This window comes from Echinops telfairi, unplaced genomic scaffold, assembly GCF_000313985.2.
Source record: "Echinops telfairi isolate 266 unplaced genomic scaffold, ASM31398v2 ScPeMD7_7421;HRSCAF=8459, whole genome shotgun sequence".
Lineage (NCBI taxonomy): Eukaryota > Metazoa > Chordata > Mammalia > Afrosoricida > Tenrecidae > Echinops > Echinops telfairi.
Genome location: NW_022111321.1, coordinates 9,182,951 through 9,200,146, shown reverse-complemented (window position 1 = coordinate 9,200,146; position 17,196 = coordinate 9,182,951). Strand labels below are relative to the sequence as shown.

Below are 17,196 nucleotides of genomic sequence, written 5' to 3'. Positions count from 1 at the left end.
CACCAGATCAGGTGGCTACCACAGAGAGGAAAGCAGGGTGCTAAAACTTGGTCCAGATGGAGAGGAGCAGGTCACTCTTTGTTGTTTCATGAACTGTGGTGATTTTAAATGTTTCAAGGCAAGCATGCCCTTCAGGTTCCTTGAGGAGGAGAAAAACCAACAAGGTGGAGAGAGTCAGTTCCTACTAAACCCACCTCGTCTACAGGGACAAGCACCGAAAAGACTCTGTTCTCACTGGTTGTCAGCTTGACTGACTCAGGGCAACACTCCGTCTGTCCCTTTGATTTTGGAAGCTACGACCTTTTGGAAGCTGATTGCCAGGTCTCTGTTCCCAAGCACCTCCAAGTGGACTCAGACCACTAACCTTTCAGCTGGTAGTTGAAAATGGAATGTTTTGTGCCATACATGATCTACTACACCTCAGTATTTCCTGTGTCCCAACAAACTTCTTCATCGCCTTCAAAGAGCCACAGAATTAATTGAACCAACCTTGATACAGAGACATTATTCTGGCGTAGGTGAGCGCACACTTACACACTATGTGCTATCACTATATCATTTAAGCTATTGATGTGGTTGGTGATAAAAATCAAAACCAAACCAACTGCCATTGAATCAATTCTGACTCAAGTGTTTCCCAAGTGTTTCTGCAAATCTTTTATGGGAACAGGTGCAGGTGGGTTTGAACCTCTGACCTTGCCATGAGTAGTTTTCAGCGTGCCAGAAGGTGCCACCAGGACTCTTTCCATTCCAATTCAAACTGGTCACAAGTCCAAGGAAAGGCAACACTTCCAGGTCCTGTGCCTGTCTCACGATTGTTGTGCTTTAGCTCATGTTGCGGCCAGTGTTTTAAGCCAACTTCTTGAGAGACCTTCTCTGTATCACTGCCTCTCTACTTGACCAAGCACGATGCACTTCTGCAGGAATTGGTCTCCCCTGAAAATTGATTCAAAGTGCATGAAATGAAGTCTCAGTACCATTACTTCGAGGGTGCATCCTGGCTGTATTTCTGACAAGATAGATTCTCCTGTCAGTCCCTGGTAGATTCAATATTCTTCCCCAAGACTAGTACACAAAGACGGGAATGCTTTGGTCATCCTTCTCCATTGTCCAGCCATCACAGGAAGAGCAGGTGATTGAAAGCACTATGGCTTGGTTCACACATACCTCAGGGCACAAGGTGACATCTTTTCTGTTTAACACTTCCTAGCAGTCTTTTGCCCAGATTTATCCAATGCAATATGTCATTTGAGTTCCTGGCTGATAGTGCTACTGGTGTTGCTATCTTGACTGCTGCTGTCATGGGATCCAAGTAAAATGAAATCCTTGACAACCTCGGCATTTTCTCTCTTTATCGTGATAGTCCTCTGTGGTCCCATTGTGGGGATTGCTGTTTTCTCTACATTGCTTGTAACCCATAGTAAAAATGCAGTCTTTGGTCTTCCTGAGTGAGTTTTTCAGGACCTCTTGGCTTTCAGCAAGCAAGGTTGTGTCATCTTTATGTTTCAGGTTGTAGTAAGCCTTCCTCCAGTCCTGATGCCATATTCTTCCTCACTTAGTACAGGTTCTAAGATGATTTGCTCAGCATACAGATTGCAAAAGCATAGTGAAAGAACACTACCCCGATGCATACGTTTCTTGATTTTAAACCATGAATATCTCCTTGTTCTGTTTGAAAGATTCTCTCTGGGTCTGCACACTGGTTTCTCATGAGCATAATTAATTGCTTTGAATGCTTCATTCTTTGCAATGTTATCTATAATTTTCTATGGTCCACAGCATCAAATACTTTGTATAGTCTATGAAACACTGAGACTATGCAAAAATAAATTATATATATGTGTGTATATATATATATATGTATATATATATATAAAGTGTTTATATATGTGGGGGATGGACACACACACACATATATAAGTGGGGGATGGACAGGGCTTGAAAAAGACAGAGATACAATTGTTTCTAACTTCTTAGACAAGGTTTTCTTTCCAAAATATCAGGTTATTATCTTCAAAGCTGTGAAATATAAAAAAACGAAAACAACAAGATATTAAACTCACTGCCATCGATTCGATGCCCACTCAGATCAACCCATTAAGACAGGGCAGAAAGGCCCCCATGAGTCACTCTATTTGAGACTACAGACTCTCCACAGTAGACTGTAACTCTGTAGAGAGTAAAAGCCCCTTTCTTTCTCCCAACAGATATGACGGGTGTGTTCATTTGAGCCTGCTATACAGAGTCATACTACATAATTTACAATGAAATAGGGGAAGCTTTTATACAAAGCTCCTTTGCCCACCCAGATAGACCACCTACTTCTCAGTATCTACAATAAGAAAGACCCCTCCGAGGGCGTCAAAAACAAAATGCTCTGCCCTGGAGCAGATCAGCACTCACAACGATTCTGTAAGGCAGGGTAGAACTAACACTGTCAATCTTTTCTAAGGCTATAAATCTCTCTTTTTAATTTTTTAAAAAATATCATTTTATCGGGGGCTCTTACAGCTATTGAAACAATCCACACATCAATTGTGTCAAGCATACTTGTACATATGTTTCCATGATCATTTTCTAAACATTCACTTTCTATATGAGACTTTGGTGTCAGCTTCTCTTTTTTCCCTCTCTCCTCCCACTCCCGTTCTCATGACCCCTTGATAGATTATAAATTAGTATTATTTTCATATCTTACACCGACCATTGTCTCCCTTCACCCACATTTCTCTTGTTTGTTCCCCCTCAGGGTGGTGGTGGTTATGCATCCATCATTGTGATCAGTTCCCCCTTCCTCCACCTTCTTCCCACCTGCTCAACCATCCCTCCTATCCCCCTGATATTGCTACTCCAATTTATGCTCCTGAGGGGTTTATCTGACCTGGATTCTGCATGTCAATGACCTCTTATCTGTACCAGTATATATGCTCCACTCTAGCCAGAACTGAAAGGCAGGCCTTGGGTCATGATAGTGGGGAGTGAGGAGGCCTCAAAGAACCAGAGGAATATTGTGTGTTTCATTGGTGCTATACTGCACCCTAGTTGACTCATCCCTTCCTTTAACCCTTCTGTGAGGGGGTATCTCATTGCCTACAGATGGGTTTTGGGTCTCTTCTCTGACCCTCTCCTTCTCAGCAACATGTTTTTGATTGTTTGCTTTACGTACTCTGATGTCTGTTACCTGGAGCTGCCTGTACCTCATGATCACACAGGCTGGTGTGCTTCTTCAATGTGGGCTTGTTGCTTCTCTGCTGGATGGTCGCTTATTTAACTTCAAGCTTTTAAGACTCCAAACTATCTATTCTGATAGCTGGGCACCATCAGCTTTCTTCACCACATTTCCTTGTGTACCCATTTCTGGCTAGACCAGAGCATGTACACTGTCCTATTGTATACACATGGGTTTTAGGTCTCTGTTCTGATGTCCCTCATTCGCAACAATGTGTTTTGCTTTTTTTTAAGACTATAAATCTTTAAAGAAGTAGAAAGTCTCATCTTCCTACTCTGGAGCAGCTGGTGGTTTTGAACTGATGACCTTGCAGTTAGCAGCCCAATGTGTTAAGTCACTACGCCAACAAAGCTCCTATGAGAAACCTAAACGAAGAAAAACAAAGCCGCCGGGAACTTTCCCCCAAAAAAAAAGGTTTCAAAGGGCAAAATGATCTTATACACATTCAATAAATGAGCATATGGCTTATTATTTTTTACTCTCTTTATTACATTGATACTCTCATATTCACCAGATTATAAATTGATATCAGTTGGAACTTCTATTTTATGATTTGATTTGGGCAGTGGTAGGGATATATAAAGCATGGGAAAGGAAGTGGGTGTTAACAAACCCAGGGACAAGGCAATAACAAGAGACCAGAAATCGATGGCTAGGAAGATGTAGGAGGTCTGGCAGGGATGGATCAAGGACAATGTAACTGAGAGGAATTCCTGAAACCAAATGAAAGTTAAACAGTATGGTGGAACAGGAGGAAGGTAAAAAGAAATAGAGGAAAGAACTAGGAGTCAAAGGGCATTATGGAGACCTAACTACATTTGTAAATATATTTATATATGATAAGGGGAAAATAGATCTATTTACATATATTTAAAGGTTTAGTATTAAGGAAACAGATGGACATTAGGCCCCTACTCAAGTACTCCCTCAACACAAGAACAGTTTGTTCTAATAATCCGGCACTCTGAGATGCTCACCTTCCAGACATGATTGCTGAAGACAAAGCGGGTGCATAAGCAAATGTGGTGAAGAATGCTGATGGTGTCCGGTGATTAAAAGATGTAGCATCTAGGGTCTTGAAGGCTTGAAGATGAACAAACAGCTATCTAGCTGAGAAACAACAAAGCCCACATGGAAGAAGCACACCAGTCTGTGTGATCATGAGGTGTAGATGGTATCAGGTATCAGGCATCAAAGAACAAAAAAACATATCATTGTGAATGGGGAGGAGTGCAGAGTGGGGACCCAAAGCCCATCTGTGGGCAACTGGACATCCCTTTACCAAGGGGTCATGGGGTAGGATGGGCCAATCAGGGTGCAGTATAGCAGTGATGAAACATACAGCTTTCCCCTAGTTCTTACTTAAATGCTTCCTGCCCACCGCCCCCGGCAACTACCATGATCCCAATTCTATTTTACAAATCTGGCTAGACCAGAAGTGGTACACTGGTACAGATAAGAACTGGAAACACAGGGAATCCAGGACAGATGATCTCTCAGGACCAGTGGTAAGAATGGCAATGCTGGGAGGGTGGAGGGAAGGTGGGGGAGAAAGGGAGAACAGATTACAAGGATCTACATATGACCTTCTCCCTGGGGGATGGATGGTAGAGAAGTGGGTGAGGGGAGACATCTGACAGTGTAAGATATGACAAAATAATAATTTATAAATTATCAAGGGTTCATGGGGGAGGAATGGCAGGGAGGGGAAAATGAGGAGTGGATACCAGGGGCTCAAGTAGAAAGCAAATGTTTTGAGAATAATGAGGGAAACAAATGTGATTTACACAATGGATGTATGTGTGGATTGTGATAAGAGTTGTATGAGCCCCCAATAAAATTATTTAATTAAAAAAAAAGAAAGAAAAGAAAAAAAAGTAACTATTGTACATCTGCACCTACACCTTTCTTGTGCCAAGGAACGGTCTCCCAAGATGTTGTTGAGGATTAAAGGGTAACCAATTAGATAAATGTGCTTCAGCAGTAAGGTCATAGAATTTTTAGACTCCTTCATCTTGGCCATTTTCCATTGCTTCACACAGCTTGAGCAAAGGAATAATGCTCTTCATTTCTAAAAGCCAGAGGACCTAGTGCCAAAATACACAATCTAAAGTAATTCATAATTACCAGAGCTATAGGGAGGGCGAAAAAGGACTCTTTTGCTTGGAGTGCTGTTATGTGGTAGAATAGTTGGAAAAACACAGTGAGAATGAATGGGTGTACTATTTGAAGACTTTAGACAAAGCCACTGGGGTGCACATGTAGAAATTGATGAAACACATGTACTGTTGTGTATGTATTATAATAAAACCAGAAAAAAATAAAAACTATCCTGTGATAACCCAGGCAAATGCAGCTATTTTGGTAAGGGTCATTTGTTACATACAGTCAGAATAATTCATGATTTCCATAATTAAGGAAAATATATGCTTGGCTGAACTTTGATAAAAATAATATATGCACATTTATAATTTATGTTATAGAACTAAAGATTTGATGACAATCAAATACAGGTTTAATTTTGAATCACTTTTAATTATATCTCCTTTATGCATTTAATTAGGCACTCTAGCTTTTTAGATCTGCTATGAGTTAAATCTAATCATCTATATTGTAGTTGACCGTTGGGTCAGACACCCATAGTTATCTAGTGTGTTATGATCAGAATAATGATACACTTGCAGGAAGTCCCATATTTTTCTTTAGTGGTTTTATATAAGAAGAAAATGTAGAGAAGAAACGTTACAAATAAGAACTAATTTGTTTTATAATAAAATCTAATAATATTACAACTAGTAATATTACAACTAATTGCATCTATGATAGTGTGACTATTTCATTCAGATTAATACTCACATGATTTAATAAAATCATTATGAAAAAATCTCATAGATGGGTGAAATAAAACATTGGATATATTGTGGAGTTAGCAGAGTGATTATTCAAATAATTTCATTAGATTTTAAATGCTAGTAATGTGTAGTTTTAAAGTCTTAGGTCAATTTTACTTTAGGAGGAAAAGTTATGAAAAAAATGGTGAAGTAATTTTTCTGAGTTTTATATGTAAATGAAAGGTTAAATTAAAGGACTTAAATGCAAAGTCGGCAAAAATCATATAACCTCTCAAAGAGTTAAGGAGGTTAGTTTAATCAACTTCTTCAAGGAAAACTAATGGAATATTCTGGATCTAAATCATCTAAATGCCCCGAAAAGCTGTGTGTTCAAATTTAGATATGAACTATCAATTTACCAGGATTGGCATATAAAGAAAGATATTTTTGAAACAAGAGACAGTATGAAGAGATTTTATTCTTGATTCATTTAAGTTTGACTTGCTGGTATGAATTATTTCTAGAAATTCAAACTTTGGAGAGATTGTGTTAAGCTTTTGAATTGTGAAGGATGTCTAAGAAGTATTCGTGTCACACTATCAATCCTTAATTCTCATCAGCAAGTAGAGTGACTAAGATGTGCATGATGTATTCATTCGTGTCCCTGAGGAATGATCACTATAACTGGTGAGAAAATTGTCCTTATGATGAACATAAGTTACAAGTCACAGAGGGGGGCGGGGTACTTTTCCCCAAAACAGGGACAACTCCACTGGGTGGAGCTTTCATAAGAAGCATATTTCCTGCTAGGTGAACATCTAGCAACTCGCTCTGAGTTAGTGCACCCAGTAGTTCTCTCTGGTCAGAGTGAATGTTTTTGTAAAAGCAATTTCACTTGAACTGTGTTTTTTGCAATGGCCGAGTTAAGAGAACATTGTGTGGCTATGAAATGCTGTTTCCTGTTCAGGAAAAATGTTGCAGAAACTGTTGTGATATTGAATGCAGCTCACAAGACAGGACTATGGGAAAAACCCAAGTGTACAAGTGGTTTTCTTGTTTCAAAACAGGTGAAATGTCCATTGATGACAAACCTCATTTTGGATATCTGTCAACTTCCCAAATGCACTATACTGTTGACAAAGTTTGTACACTGTGCTCAAAGACTGACAACAGACCATTGAAGAGATGGGGAAGTAATCTGGACTGCCCTGGAGCCCAGTTAAATGGAATTTAATGGAAGATTTAGAAAGGCGAAGGGCTGCTGCACAAAGTGTGCCTCGGGTTCTGACAGACCAGGACAAAAGAGCTTGGGTGGAAACATGCCGTGTTTTGAAAGAACAGCTCTGAAGTGACCCAGAATCTTTTCCCAAAGTCATTACTGGTGACATCAATCAAGCCAGTAGAAGACACCATCATCACCTTGCCCTCAAAAAGCTTGGCAAGTGAAATCAAAGATCAAGACAATGCTCATTTGTGTTTTTGATGTGAGGGAGACAGTGATTTTGGAATTCGTTCCACCAGATTAAGATGTTGATCACACTTTTTATTTAGAGGTCCTGAAAAATTGTGCAACAGTGTGCAACAAAACAGGCCTGGTTGGTGGCAGATGGGGGACAGGTTTTGCCACCATGACAATGCACCTGCTCATATAGCCATCTCAGTGCACCACTATTTGGTAACAAACAGCATGCCTCTCTTGCCCCTGCACCTAACTCTCCTGACCTCAATCCATGGGACTTCTTTTTGTTTCCATGAATCAAGAGGACATGAAAGGACAGTGATTTGACAGACGTAGAAGAGGTGAAGACAAAAAGGATACTTTTGGCCACACAGATGAGTGTGAAAAATGTTTACAAGATTGGAATTGCAGATTTGACAAATGTATTAAGTGTAAAACTAATCCAGAGACACTCATATGCGTGTACGAGAGAGCTTAATACTAAGAAGTAATTATGCATCAATAAACATCTCAGGCCAGTCCCAATCAAGTCCATAGTTTGATATTAGCCCAATAAGTCAATATTAGCCCATGTTTTCCTCTTCAGACTCATGCAGTATATGCAATGATGCCAAATGCAGGAAGATAGTGTTAAGTCCTGTGGATTCAGTGGCAGTGGAAGCAACTCCAGGGCTCTGGCTGCTATCAGCTTGGCTCCATGTGGCTTGTCAACAGGAATACATGGCAGAGAGAGAGAGAGAGAGAGAGAGAGAGAGAGAGAGAGAGAGAGAGAGCTGCTTCCAGGGAGGAAGAGAGGAAGTTCTGAGTCCTCATGAGAAGGCCACACCCACAAGGAGGGATCATCAGTCTGTGATCTGATTGACAGCCTAGAATCCACCCCTTTATTCTTTTATCAAGTTGACAAGAAATGTTTTAACGACCACAGTGATGGAACATACTTTGAAGGTGATAGGTTGTTTTGTAAAAAAAAAAAAAAATGCATAGCTTTGAAAAAAAAATCTATTTTAATTTGGGTACCAAAAAAATCCACTGTGTTGAGGTGGTCCTGACTCTTAGTGACTCTCTAGGGCCAAGTAGAACTGCTCCCTAGGGTTTCTGAGGACTATAATTCTTAAAGGGATAGATGGGCTCATCCAGCTCCCGAGAAGTAGCTGTGGGTTTGTACCACTGGCCTTGTGGTTAGTAGCGCAATGCTTAATACAGTGCACCAATAGGGATCCAGGTTATAAAGTAACTTTATACAAAATAATTTTATTGAGAACCAGGGGCAGTTATTATTGGTAATTACACAGAAGTCTTTGTTAACATCTTTTTTAAATGTTAAAAGCCAATGATAAACATCATTTCTCTGCTTTATTAATTATTAGTATATCTTTATAATTGGTAGTTTGAAACCACCAGCCGCTCCGTGGGAGAAAAACTGGGCTTTCTACCCCTGTAAGCACTTACAATCTCAGAAACCCACAGGAGGTTGTTATGAGTCAGCATTGACTCATTAGACATTTAGAGTTTAGGTATGTGGTGCAAGAGCAGAGTGGAGACTCAAAGCCCATCGGTGGGCAACTGAACACCCCCTTACTGAGGGGTTGTGGGGAGGAGACGAGCCAATCAAGGTGCAGGGTAGCAACAATGAAACATATAACTTTCCTCTAGTTCTTTAATGCTCCCCCCTACCCCCCCAACTATCATGATCCCAATTCTACCTAACAAATCTGGCTGGACCGGAGGATGTACATTGGTACAGATAGCAACCGGAAACACAGGGAATCCAGTATAGATGACTCCTTCAGGACCAGTGGTGAGAGGGTGAAGGGAATGTGGGATAGAAAGAGGGAACCAATCACAAGAATCTAAGTATTGCCTCCTCCCTGGGGGATGGACAGCAGAGAAGAGGGTGGAGGGAAACATCGGACATGGTAACTTATGACAAAACTATAATAACTTATGAACTATGAAGGGTTCATGAGGGAGTGGGGAGTGGGGAGGGAGGGGGAAAATGAGCAACTGATATTAGGGGCTAGAGTGGGAAGCAAATGTTTTGAGAATGATGAGGGCAACAAATGTGCATATGTGCTTGACACAATGGATGTATGTAGGGATTGTGATGAGAATTGTACGAGCCCCCAAGAAAATAATTTTAAAAAAAAGAATGATGAAATATATGTATGAATATGTTGGATACAATTGATGTATAGTTTGTAACAAGAGTTGTAAAAGCCCCAAATAAAATGATTAATAAATAAATAAGAAAAAAAAAAAAGTTCACAGTGAGGCAGGACTAACCCAGAGGCTGGTCTTGGACTCACTGCCGTTCTCCAGAAGGATTTAGCAGGTTGGTTCCTTGAAGATAAACTGCTTTAGAAATGTAAGGCAGCAGTTCTCTTCTGTCCCAAAGGTTATTATGAGGTGGAATCAATTCGGTGGCAATGCGTTTGGTCATTTGGGGGTGGGGGGGACAGTTATACAGTATAGCTTAATTAAGGCTAAAGTACAGTATAAACATATCAACTAAGTTAAACTCTTTTTTTAGATATTAATTAAGAGGGAACTTGAAAAAAATTCTCATGTATCCATGTTTAGGCAAGTGAGGCGGGACAGGTTAAAAGGGGGAAGATAAGCACTTGTGAAGCCACTGTTCAAATTGAAGAGCTACCCAAAATAAAATTCCAAGAAATATTTATGAATGAAGTGAATACCTTCATGATAAAACTCGTTATATTTAAAGAACCAGAATCGTTTTTTCCAACCTCATTGAACTTGGATGTGTTGCTCTCTCTGTGTAATAGCACCTTTGAGGATTTCCTGAGAGATAAATGTCAAGATCATATGTTTCCCTTGAGGAACTGAGGAAATGAGACTTCCGAAACCTTTGCATTTTCTTTTTCCTGTAGCCAGGAGTCCCAGGGAAATATTTATGTTTCAACCACGGTAATTGATATGATGGCCTGTACTCTCTTTATAACTTATTAGTCTATGTGTTTGATGACACTGTACTTAGTTATTTCTATATTTATGCTTATTATACATAACGTCACATAGTAGGTCAAATGAAACACCTTGAAATGAGGGCAAAAAGAAAATAATTAATAAACACACTGCCTAATCTACACTTATTCATGTACTGGATGACAAATGAATAGAAATAAAAGTCTAAAGTAAGAAATTTAATTTCCTTTACATGTGTTTAATTTTTCTACATTCAGATATATATTTTGTTATTGCTATATTTTTCTAGACAAAAGGTTGCAACATGCACAATCTCATCATATTTCTTTTCTAAAGCCAAGACTATGATGATATCATTAGTTTGATAATGGCCACAATCATCTTGGTCTTGGTCATTAATGCACTCCAAAAATTAGCTGTAGACCCAAACTAATGAACACAGAGATAAAATGATTGAAAAAAAATCTCACTGTACTTTCACTCAAATAAAATGCAAATTCGACAATTTTGTTAACCATGTCCCCCTCCTTAGGTATTTTCATAAGTACCTTATGGCAATTATTTGCATGTTGTTGTTAGGAAATTAGCATAAAATTCTCATACAATATTTGGTAGTGAAAAAGAGGATGTTGGCAAAAAATGTAGAATGGGTTATTTGTTTAAAAATATATGTTGTTAAAGGAGAAAATATAGTAAAAAAAAATAATTTCATACTAAAATTACTGTAAACTCCTACGTTACAGGTCTATGAAAAGGCCCAATATCTTTTTAACTCTTAAATTTCAGTAAGGGAACATTAGATGAATTAATAATCACTAATCTTGAGTGGGATGAAAGGTAGATAACTGTGATTAAATACTGATTATTGTTTTAGTAATTTATTTAACACCTCATTGACATTTGCAAATTACTGAAGGGTGGCTGATAAAACATAGGAAGGTTGTTTAAAAGATTACAATGCAACGAACATTTGGGAGACAAGGTAAAAACTAAATTGACTCTGTCATAAGTGGAGTACATTTTTACATTAGAATTAGGAAAGCTTGAGTACTATTAGAGTTACATAGAGTCATCTTCTGTAGAACGGATTACATTCCACAATATAACATCGCATGCACTGGCTATGAGGATGAGATTAGTAAATGCATCTAAAGCACTTAGAGCATTGCCTGGCATGCAGCAAGCACTGAGCAAATGTAATTTATTCATATGGAAGTATGTGTTAAAAGTAGCTGGGTTATTTTTTAATTAGCTCTGCTTTCCTTTCTGTTCTTCAACTGGTTTAGCAGTAATGGGATACTACCCTGAATTAAAACCTGCTTGGTATATACTGGCAAGTACCTCCAGCACCTAGATCTTAGGCTTTAGAGTAAGATGGGCAATGCAAAGTAGAGAATGAGAGTATTCTAGATATGGACAAAGGGAAGGGGCTCAAGATCTTATTAGTCATATCTAGAACATTTTTAAATACTCCTGTTTAATAACAAGAAAGCAAGGAATGTGGTATTAATGAAATCCCAATAGCCAAATTATAACAATTGATATAGAAGGAGGCTTCAAAATGTTCTTGGGAAAATTCCATTGTCTTCTACTGCCATTTTCCATAAACTTTCTGAAGACAGTTATATGTATATATGAAAATTTTCATGAGACTTTAAGGATAACTCAACTCATAAAATTTAATATTGTAAGTTTGTACATGTCATTGTCATACAAAAGAAAGATTAGTTAGATATGCTTAAATATCACTGAATATAATTAAAATGATTTTTTATATACATATAACTTTGTTGTTCATTCAATTATGTACCTATTCATAAAATAATGTATTAACAATTTTTCTATGAATCTACATACCTTTCAGATGGCTATATAGCAATGTCCAAAGAGTCTTATAGTTACATCAGTTCAAACAAAGATATCATATTCTAAATAATAAAAGCCTATATAAAAGAAATAGATTTTAAAAGTTTTAATGACCTAGCAAAAATAAAGTTCAAGTACACAAAAGACTGGAGACCAGGAGTGGTAAAACCGGTTGAGAGGCTCTGCAGCTAAGGCTGGGAGAGGCACTTAGAGGAATAGCCTGGTTGTGTACTGCTAAAAACCCAATTATTGCAAACGGTATGGAGCACAGTTCCACGCTGATGCTCCTGGGGTCATCATGAGTAGGGAGTCAATAGCAGCAATCCCTTATTGTTTGGGGTTTTTCTTTTTGGCCTTCATATAAGAGGCCTAGTTTGTTAAACTAGGAGCCCTAGTAGAACAGTGGTTAAGCACTCAGCAAGCAACTGAAAGGTGGGCATTTTAAACCGACCGGCTGCTTTGTGGAGAAATGCAGTAGGCAGCTCAGAGCCTTAAAGATTAGAGCTTTAGCAAACCTGGGGGGCAGTTCTAGTCTGCCTGTCACATCATTTTGAGTTAGCATCTATGGGCTGGTAGTACAGTGTGGGGTCATCTGTTAAAAATGCATGCTACACAGAGAGCAACCAAAGTTTTGTTGGTTGATAATTCAGAAACTGACTTTGGCTTAGTTAGTATGTACCTTCACATTTTGATTTTAGATGAAAATCACACTAGCAAGGTATGCAAAAAACCATCTGATAAATTTAAGGTGGAATATATATGTGGAGAGTATGAAGAAAGTCTGGAAGAATAGACCTGGTTTCTAATATAATTTTTAGAAAATGAGATTTGGAAAATCTATTTTTTCTGCACACTCTAAATCTTTTTTCCTTCAAAAACATATATTTGTATTAAGAAATTTAGGTAAAGTGTGAGAAATTATTTTTTCAAAAGAAAAAGAGTTTATGATCATTTTGATAATTTAAATGACTGAAACCTGGTAACTTAAAGCCATTTAGGACATGTGTATTAGAGTTGAATGTTTAGGAAATGTTTAGCAATGTTGGGTTAAATATTTTAATCATTCTTATAAAATTCAAATAGGTAAGCAGCTGAGTACTGGCCACAAGGTGGATGGTTTGGAGCACCACCAGAGGCATCTTCGAAGACAGACCCAGTGCTCAGCTGTGGGAAGGGCACAGCCTTGAACCCCAGAGAGCAGTTCTGTTCTGCATCGCAGGCTCTCCATGAGCAGAAATCAACTGGGTGGCAGCTAAAAATTAATAACAACAAGCACAGTCACTATTAAAATCTACTAACTACATCTGTGTTAAAATATTTGGGACATGTGGATTACATAAACATTTAGATAAATAATAGATGATACTAGGTTAAACAATTATTTCAGGATATAAATGTAGGAAGTGCAGCTAGAGTTCCTCAATACTCTCAAAAAGCCAGACAGCAAACATTCAATCTACAATTCATGTTGTGCTCCTTTTACATCGACCTGTGACACTGACGATAAGAAAGCCTCGATGTAACAAAAAGATTGCCATCAATTTTCTAATCTCAAGCTACCTTTGTATCTTTTCAAAACTTCGTTTGTTCCTCCTTCCTCCCCACCAGCTGTATTATTTTCTTTCTCTAGTCCTTGGCTCTGTTAGCATTCGCGCTGTCTCTCACCTAAGGCAACTTATCAAATGACTGTCCTGCAGGGACAGTGACTTAGTTAATGTAGCTCTTCTCGTCAAAGTCTCTGTAACTCGCACCAAATGACGTTTGGGAGCACGGGCCTGGATAAGAGGGTGACAGGATATGTGGCGACTGCCATGCTGCTGGATATAAAAAGAGCTCTCTGAGGAACCGGAGAGGAGAGCTCACGACCAGCCGAAGCCAGCGTGGAGTGCATCCTCTGACCCCAAGGCCCCTGTGCAGTAACGCTCATGAGTCTAGAAGACAGTTGGGCTATCAGTGGAGCAGCAGCAGCACCTGGAGCCAGTAGAAGAGTCGTTGTCGCAGACTTCTCAGCCCGCAAAACCAGCAAAGCTAAGTGCTTAATGCAGCAGCCTGGCATGTGGAGTGGAGATCCTTTGGGCACGTAATTCAGGGAACTGGGTTTGCTGACCCACTGAGCTTGAGCTAAGCCTTTGGGTTGGTACTCACAGCAGAGCAGCACGTTCTTTGGACATTTATGAGCCGTCCTATTTGGAACACTGCATCCTGAGCATTTTTTCACCTGCATTTACAACCTGTTAACTTCCTTAAGGAACCTGTTACTCATGACTAGTATCTGGGAGATCTTTGTGCCCATGAGGAAGGATTATTGAACTCAGTAGCTGGAAACACAGGGTCATCCGATTCATAACAGTAGCAAAATTACAGTTATGAAGTAGAAACAAAAATAATTCTATGGTTTGGGGGTCACCACAACATGAGGAACTGTATTAAAGGGTCGCGGCATTAGGAAGGTTGAGAATCACTGATATATAGCATTGTGAGTGACACAACACATCCTTTCTCCCTGTCATCCATATTTGCATTCTGTCCAAAATATCAATTGGGGAAAAAGAAAACCAGCAGTGTGAAATCTTAAATATTTAAGTTCTTATGCTACAAATGTAGACATGATAATATCTGCTGTGGTGCGCTGTACAAGGAGTTTACCCCCTTCGTAGGGACCTCATTAAACACAGTAGAACTGGCCGCTAGGATTTGCTAGGCTGCACTTTTTAAGGAAAGGCCATCTGGTGCCACAAAGTTAAGGGCTCAGCGGCAACTGAGAGGTCCGAGATAGGTACCTACTAGCCACTGTGGGAGACAGGTGGTGGCCATCTGCTTCTGTAAAGATCATAGTGTAGGAAACCTTGGTGCCAGTTCCACACTACCTTGAGAGTCACAAGGAACTCAGCAACAATGGGTTTGGTTTTCACCTTGTTTTTTTATCATTTTATTGAGGGCTCATACAACTCATCACAATCCATCCAGCCATGCATTGTGTCAAGCACATTTGTACATTTGTTGCCATCATCATTCTCAAAACATTTGCTTTCTATTTGAGCCCTTGGTATCAGCTCCTCATTTCCCCCCTCCCTCACGAACCCTTGATAATTAAGAAATTATTTTGTCATGTCTTACACTGTCTGACGTCTCCCTTCACCCACTTTCCTGTTGTCCATCCCCCTAAGAGGGGGTTATATGTAGATCCTTGTGATCAGTTTTAATCTTTCAGAGAACAGATCAAGTCTTTTCTCCCAGGAAGTGGCTGGTGGGTTAAAACCTCTGACCTTACAGTTAACAACTGATAAACCATTGCTTCCTAGCGGCATCTAAACCCCAAACAAGCTCACTTCCATTCAGTCGATTCTGACTCAGAGGGCTCGCGGAGTATTTCCAAGTTTGTGGAATTTCACAGGCACAGTTAGCTGTAGCTCTTTCCCTGGGAGCGATTGGTGGTTTTGAACCTCCTCCCTTGCAGTGAGCAGTCAGATGCTAATTGGACAGTACCCCTGGGGCACCTGTTAATGGCATTTAAAAACCCAAAACTCACTGTCACTGAGTCAATTATAACTCATAATGACCCCACAGGACATCATAGCACTGACTCTTTGGGTTTCTGAAGCTGTATATCTTTATGGGAGAAGGAACCTCTATCTTTCTCCCGCAGAGAGATTTGTGGGTTCAAACTGCTGACCTTAAAACTAGCAGTCTGGCATGTGAGCTACAAGAGTCATTTTGGAACACAAGTGGCCTTCTGTCTGTAAGGCACTGACCTTCTGTTTCAAACGTTTAGCATAAGAGCTATTGTACATGTATGAATCATGGCTTCCAGAACATAGTATTGCGCCCTATAGGGTGGCCATGAAAGGAGGCAAAGTCATACAATATTAACAATGAATTTACATGTATGTTTATCCCAAATTATTTAAACCTAAAAGAAAACAAACCATATGGTGCACTGGGTTACACACTGGACTGCTAACTACAAGGTCCCCAGTGAGTCCCAGGGAGAAAGACGAGGCCTTCTATTCCTGTAAAGCTTAACAGCCTTGTGAGCCCACACGGGCAGTTCTGCTCTGTCTACAGCACAGGCTCACGTCACTGAACTGTACATGCTGGTGCCAGTGTGCTTAGTCTCTGTGGGAGATAGGGCTTAATGATTATGACTTATGCTTTCAGGAATTTTGCAGCAGGTACAGATTCATAGACACCTGGGATCTTCTAGTCTATTGAATTCTCCTCTGATACAAAAAAAAAAAATTGGTTTAATTTTCAGTCACTTTTACTTGGGGTAAAATTAATTGCGAATTAGTGGACTTCAGTCAGATAATATAAAGTGTAAAGTCTAAATCACAATGATGTCTTTATTGCAAAGTCTTGATTTTCTGTATTTATCAAAAAATACTACTATTTTAAAACAGAGTTGTTTAGGAGGCTTATTAACTTTCCTTTATCAGTGCATTTTGTTAATTTGCATACCAAAATGTATTTATTAGATTTTGTGTTATATAATATTTTCTAAAGTAAAAGGAGTTTATTTAGCTTCTTTCATGGATTACTTGAGGTATGTAAATGTTCATTTATGATTTTCTTAGCGAAATCTACTTTGAAAATCTATATTTATAGACTATAAGGTACTAGCTCAGTGTTCTCCAGATTACATCCATTATAGATATTTTAATCTTTCCTTTCTTCTTCTGCAATAGAATGTCTGAATTCTGAGTTAATAGAATGGATATGTGAGGAAGATTATACAGAGAAAAATCAATTACTATATTATTCAGGGTATAGTTTTAACAAAAAATCACTGTATGATAAATAATATATTCAATATAGTTCCATATGAATTATTAACACAAAGATTTCTGGACTTCTTATTCATATTC

The 17,196-nt window shown here is 39.0% G+C and overlaps 1 protein-coding gene across 1 annotated transcript in view; it reads right to left on the bottom strand.

Annotated features, from left to right (window-relative positions):
• Window positions 1–17,196, bottom strand: part of CNTN5 (contactin 5) — a 1,071,081-nt gene that overhangs the window by 529,480 nt on the left and 524,405 nt on the right. The window lies entirely within an intron of this gene.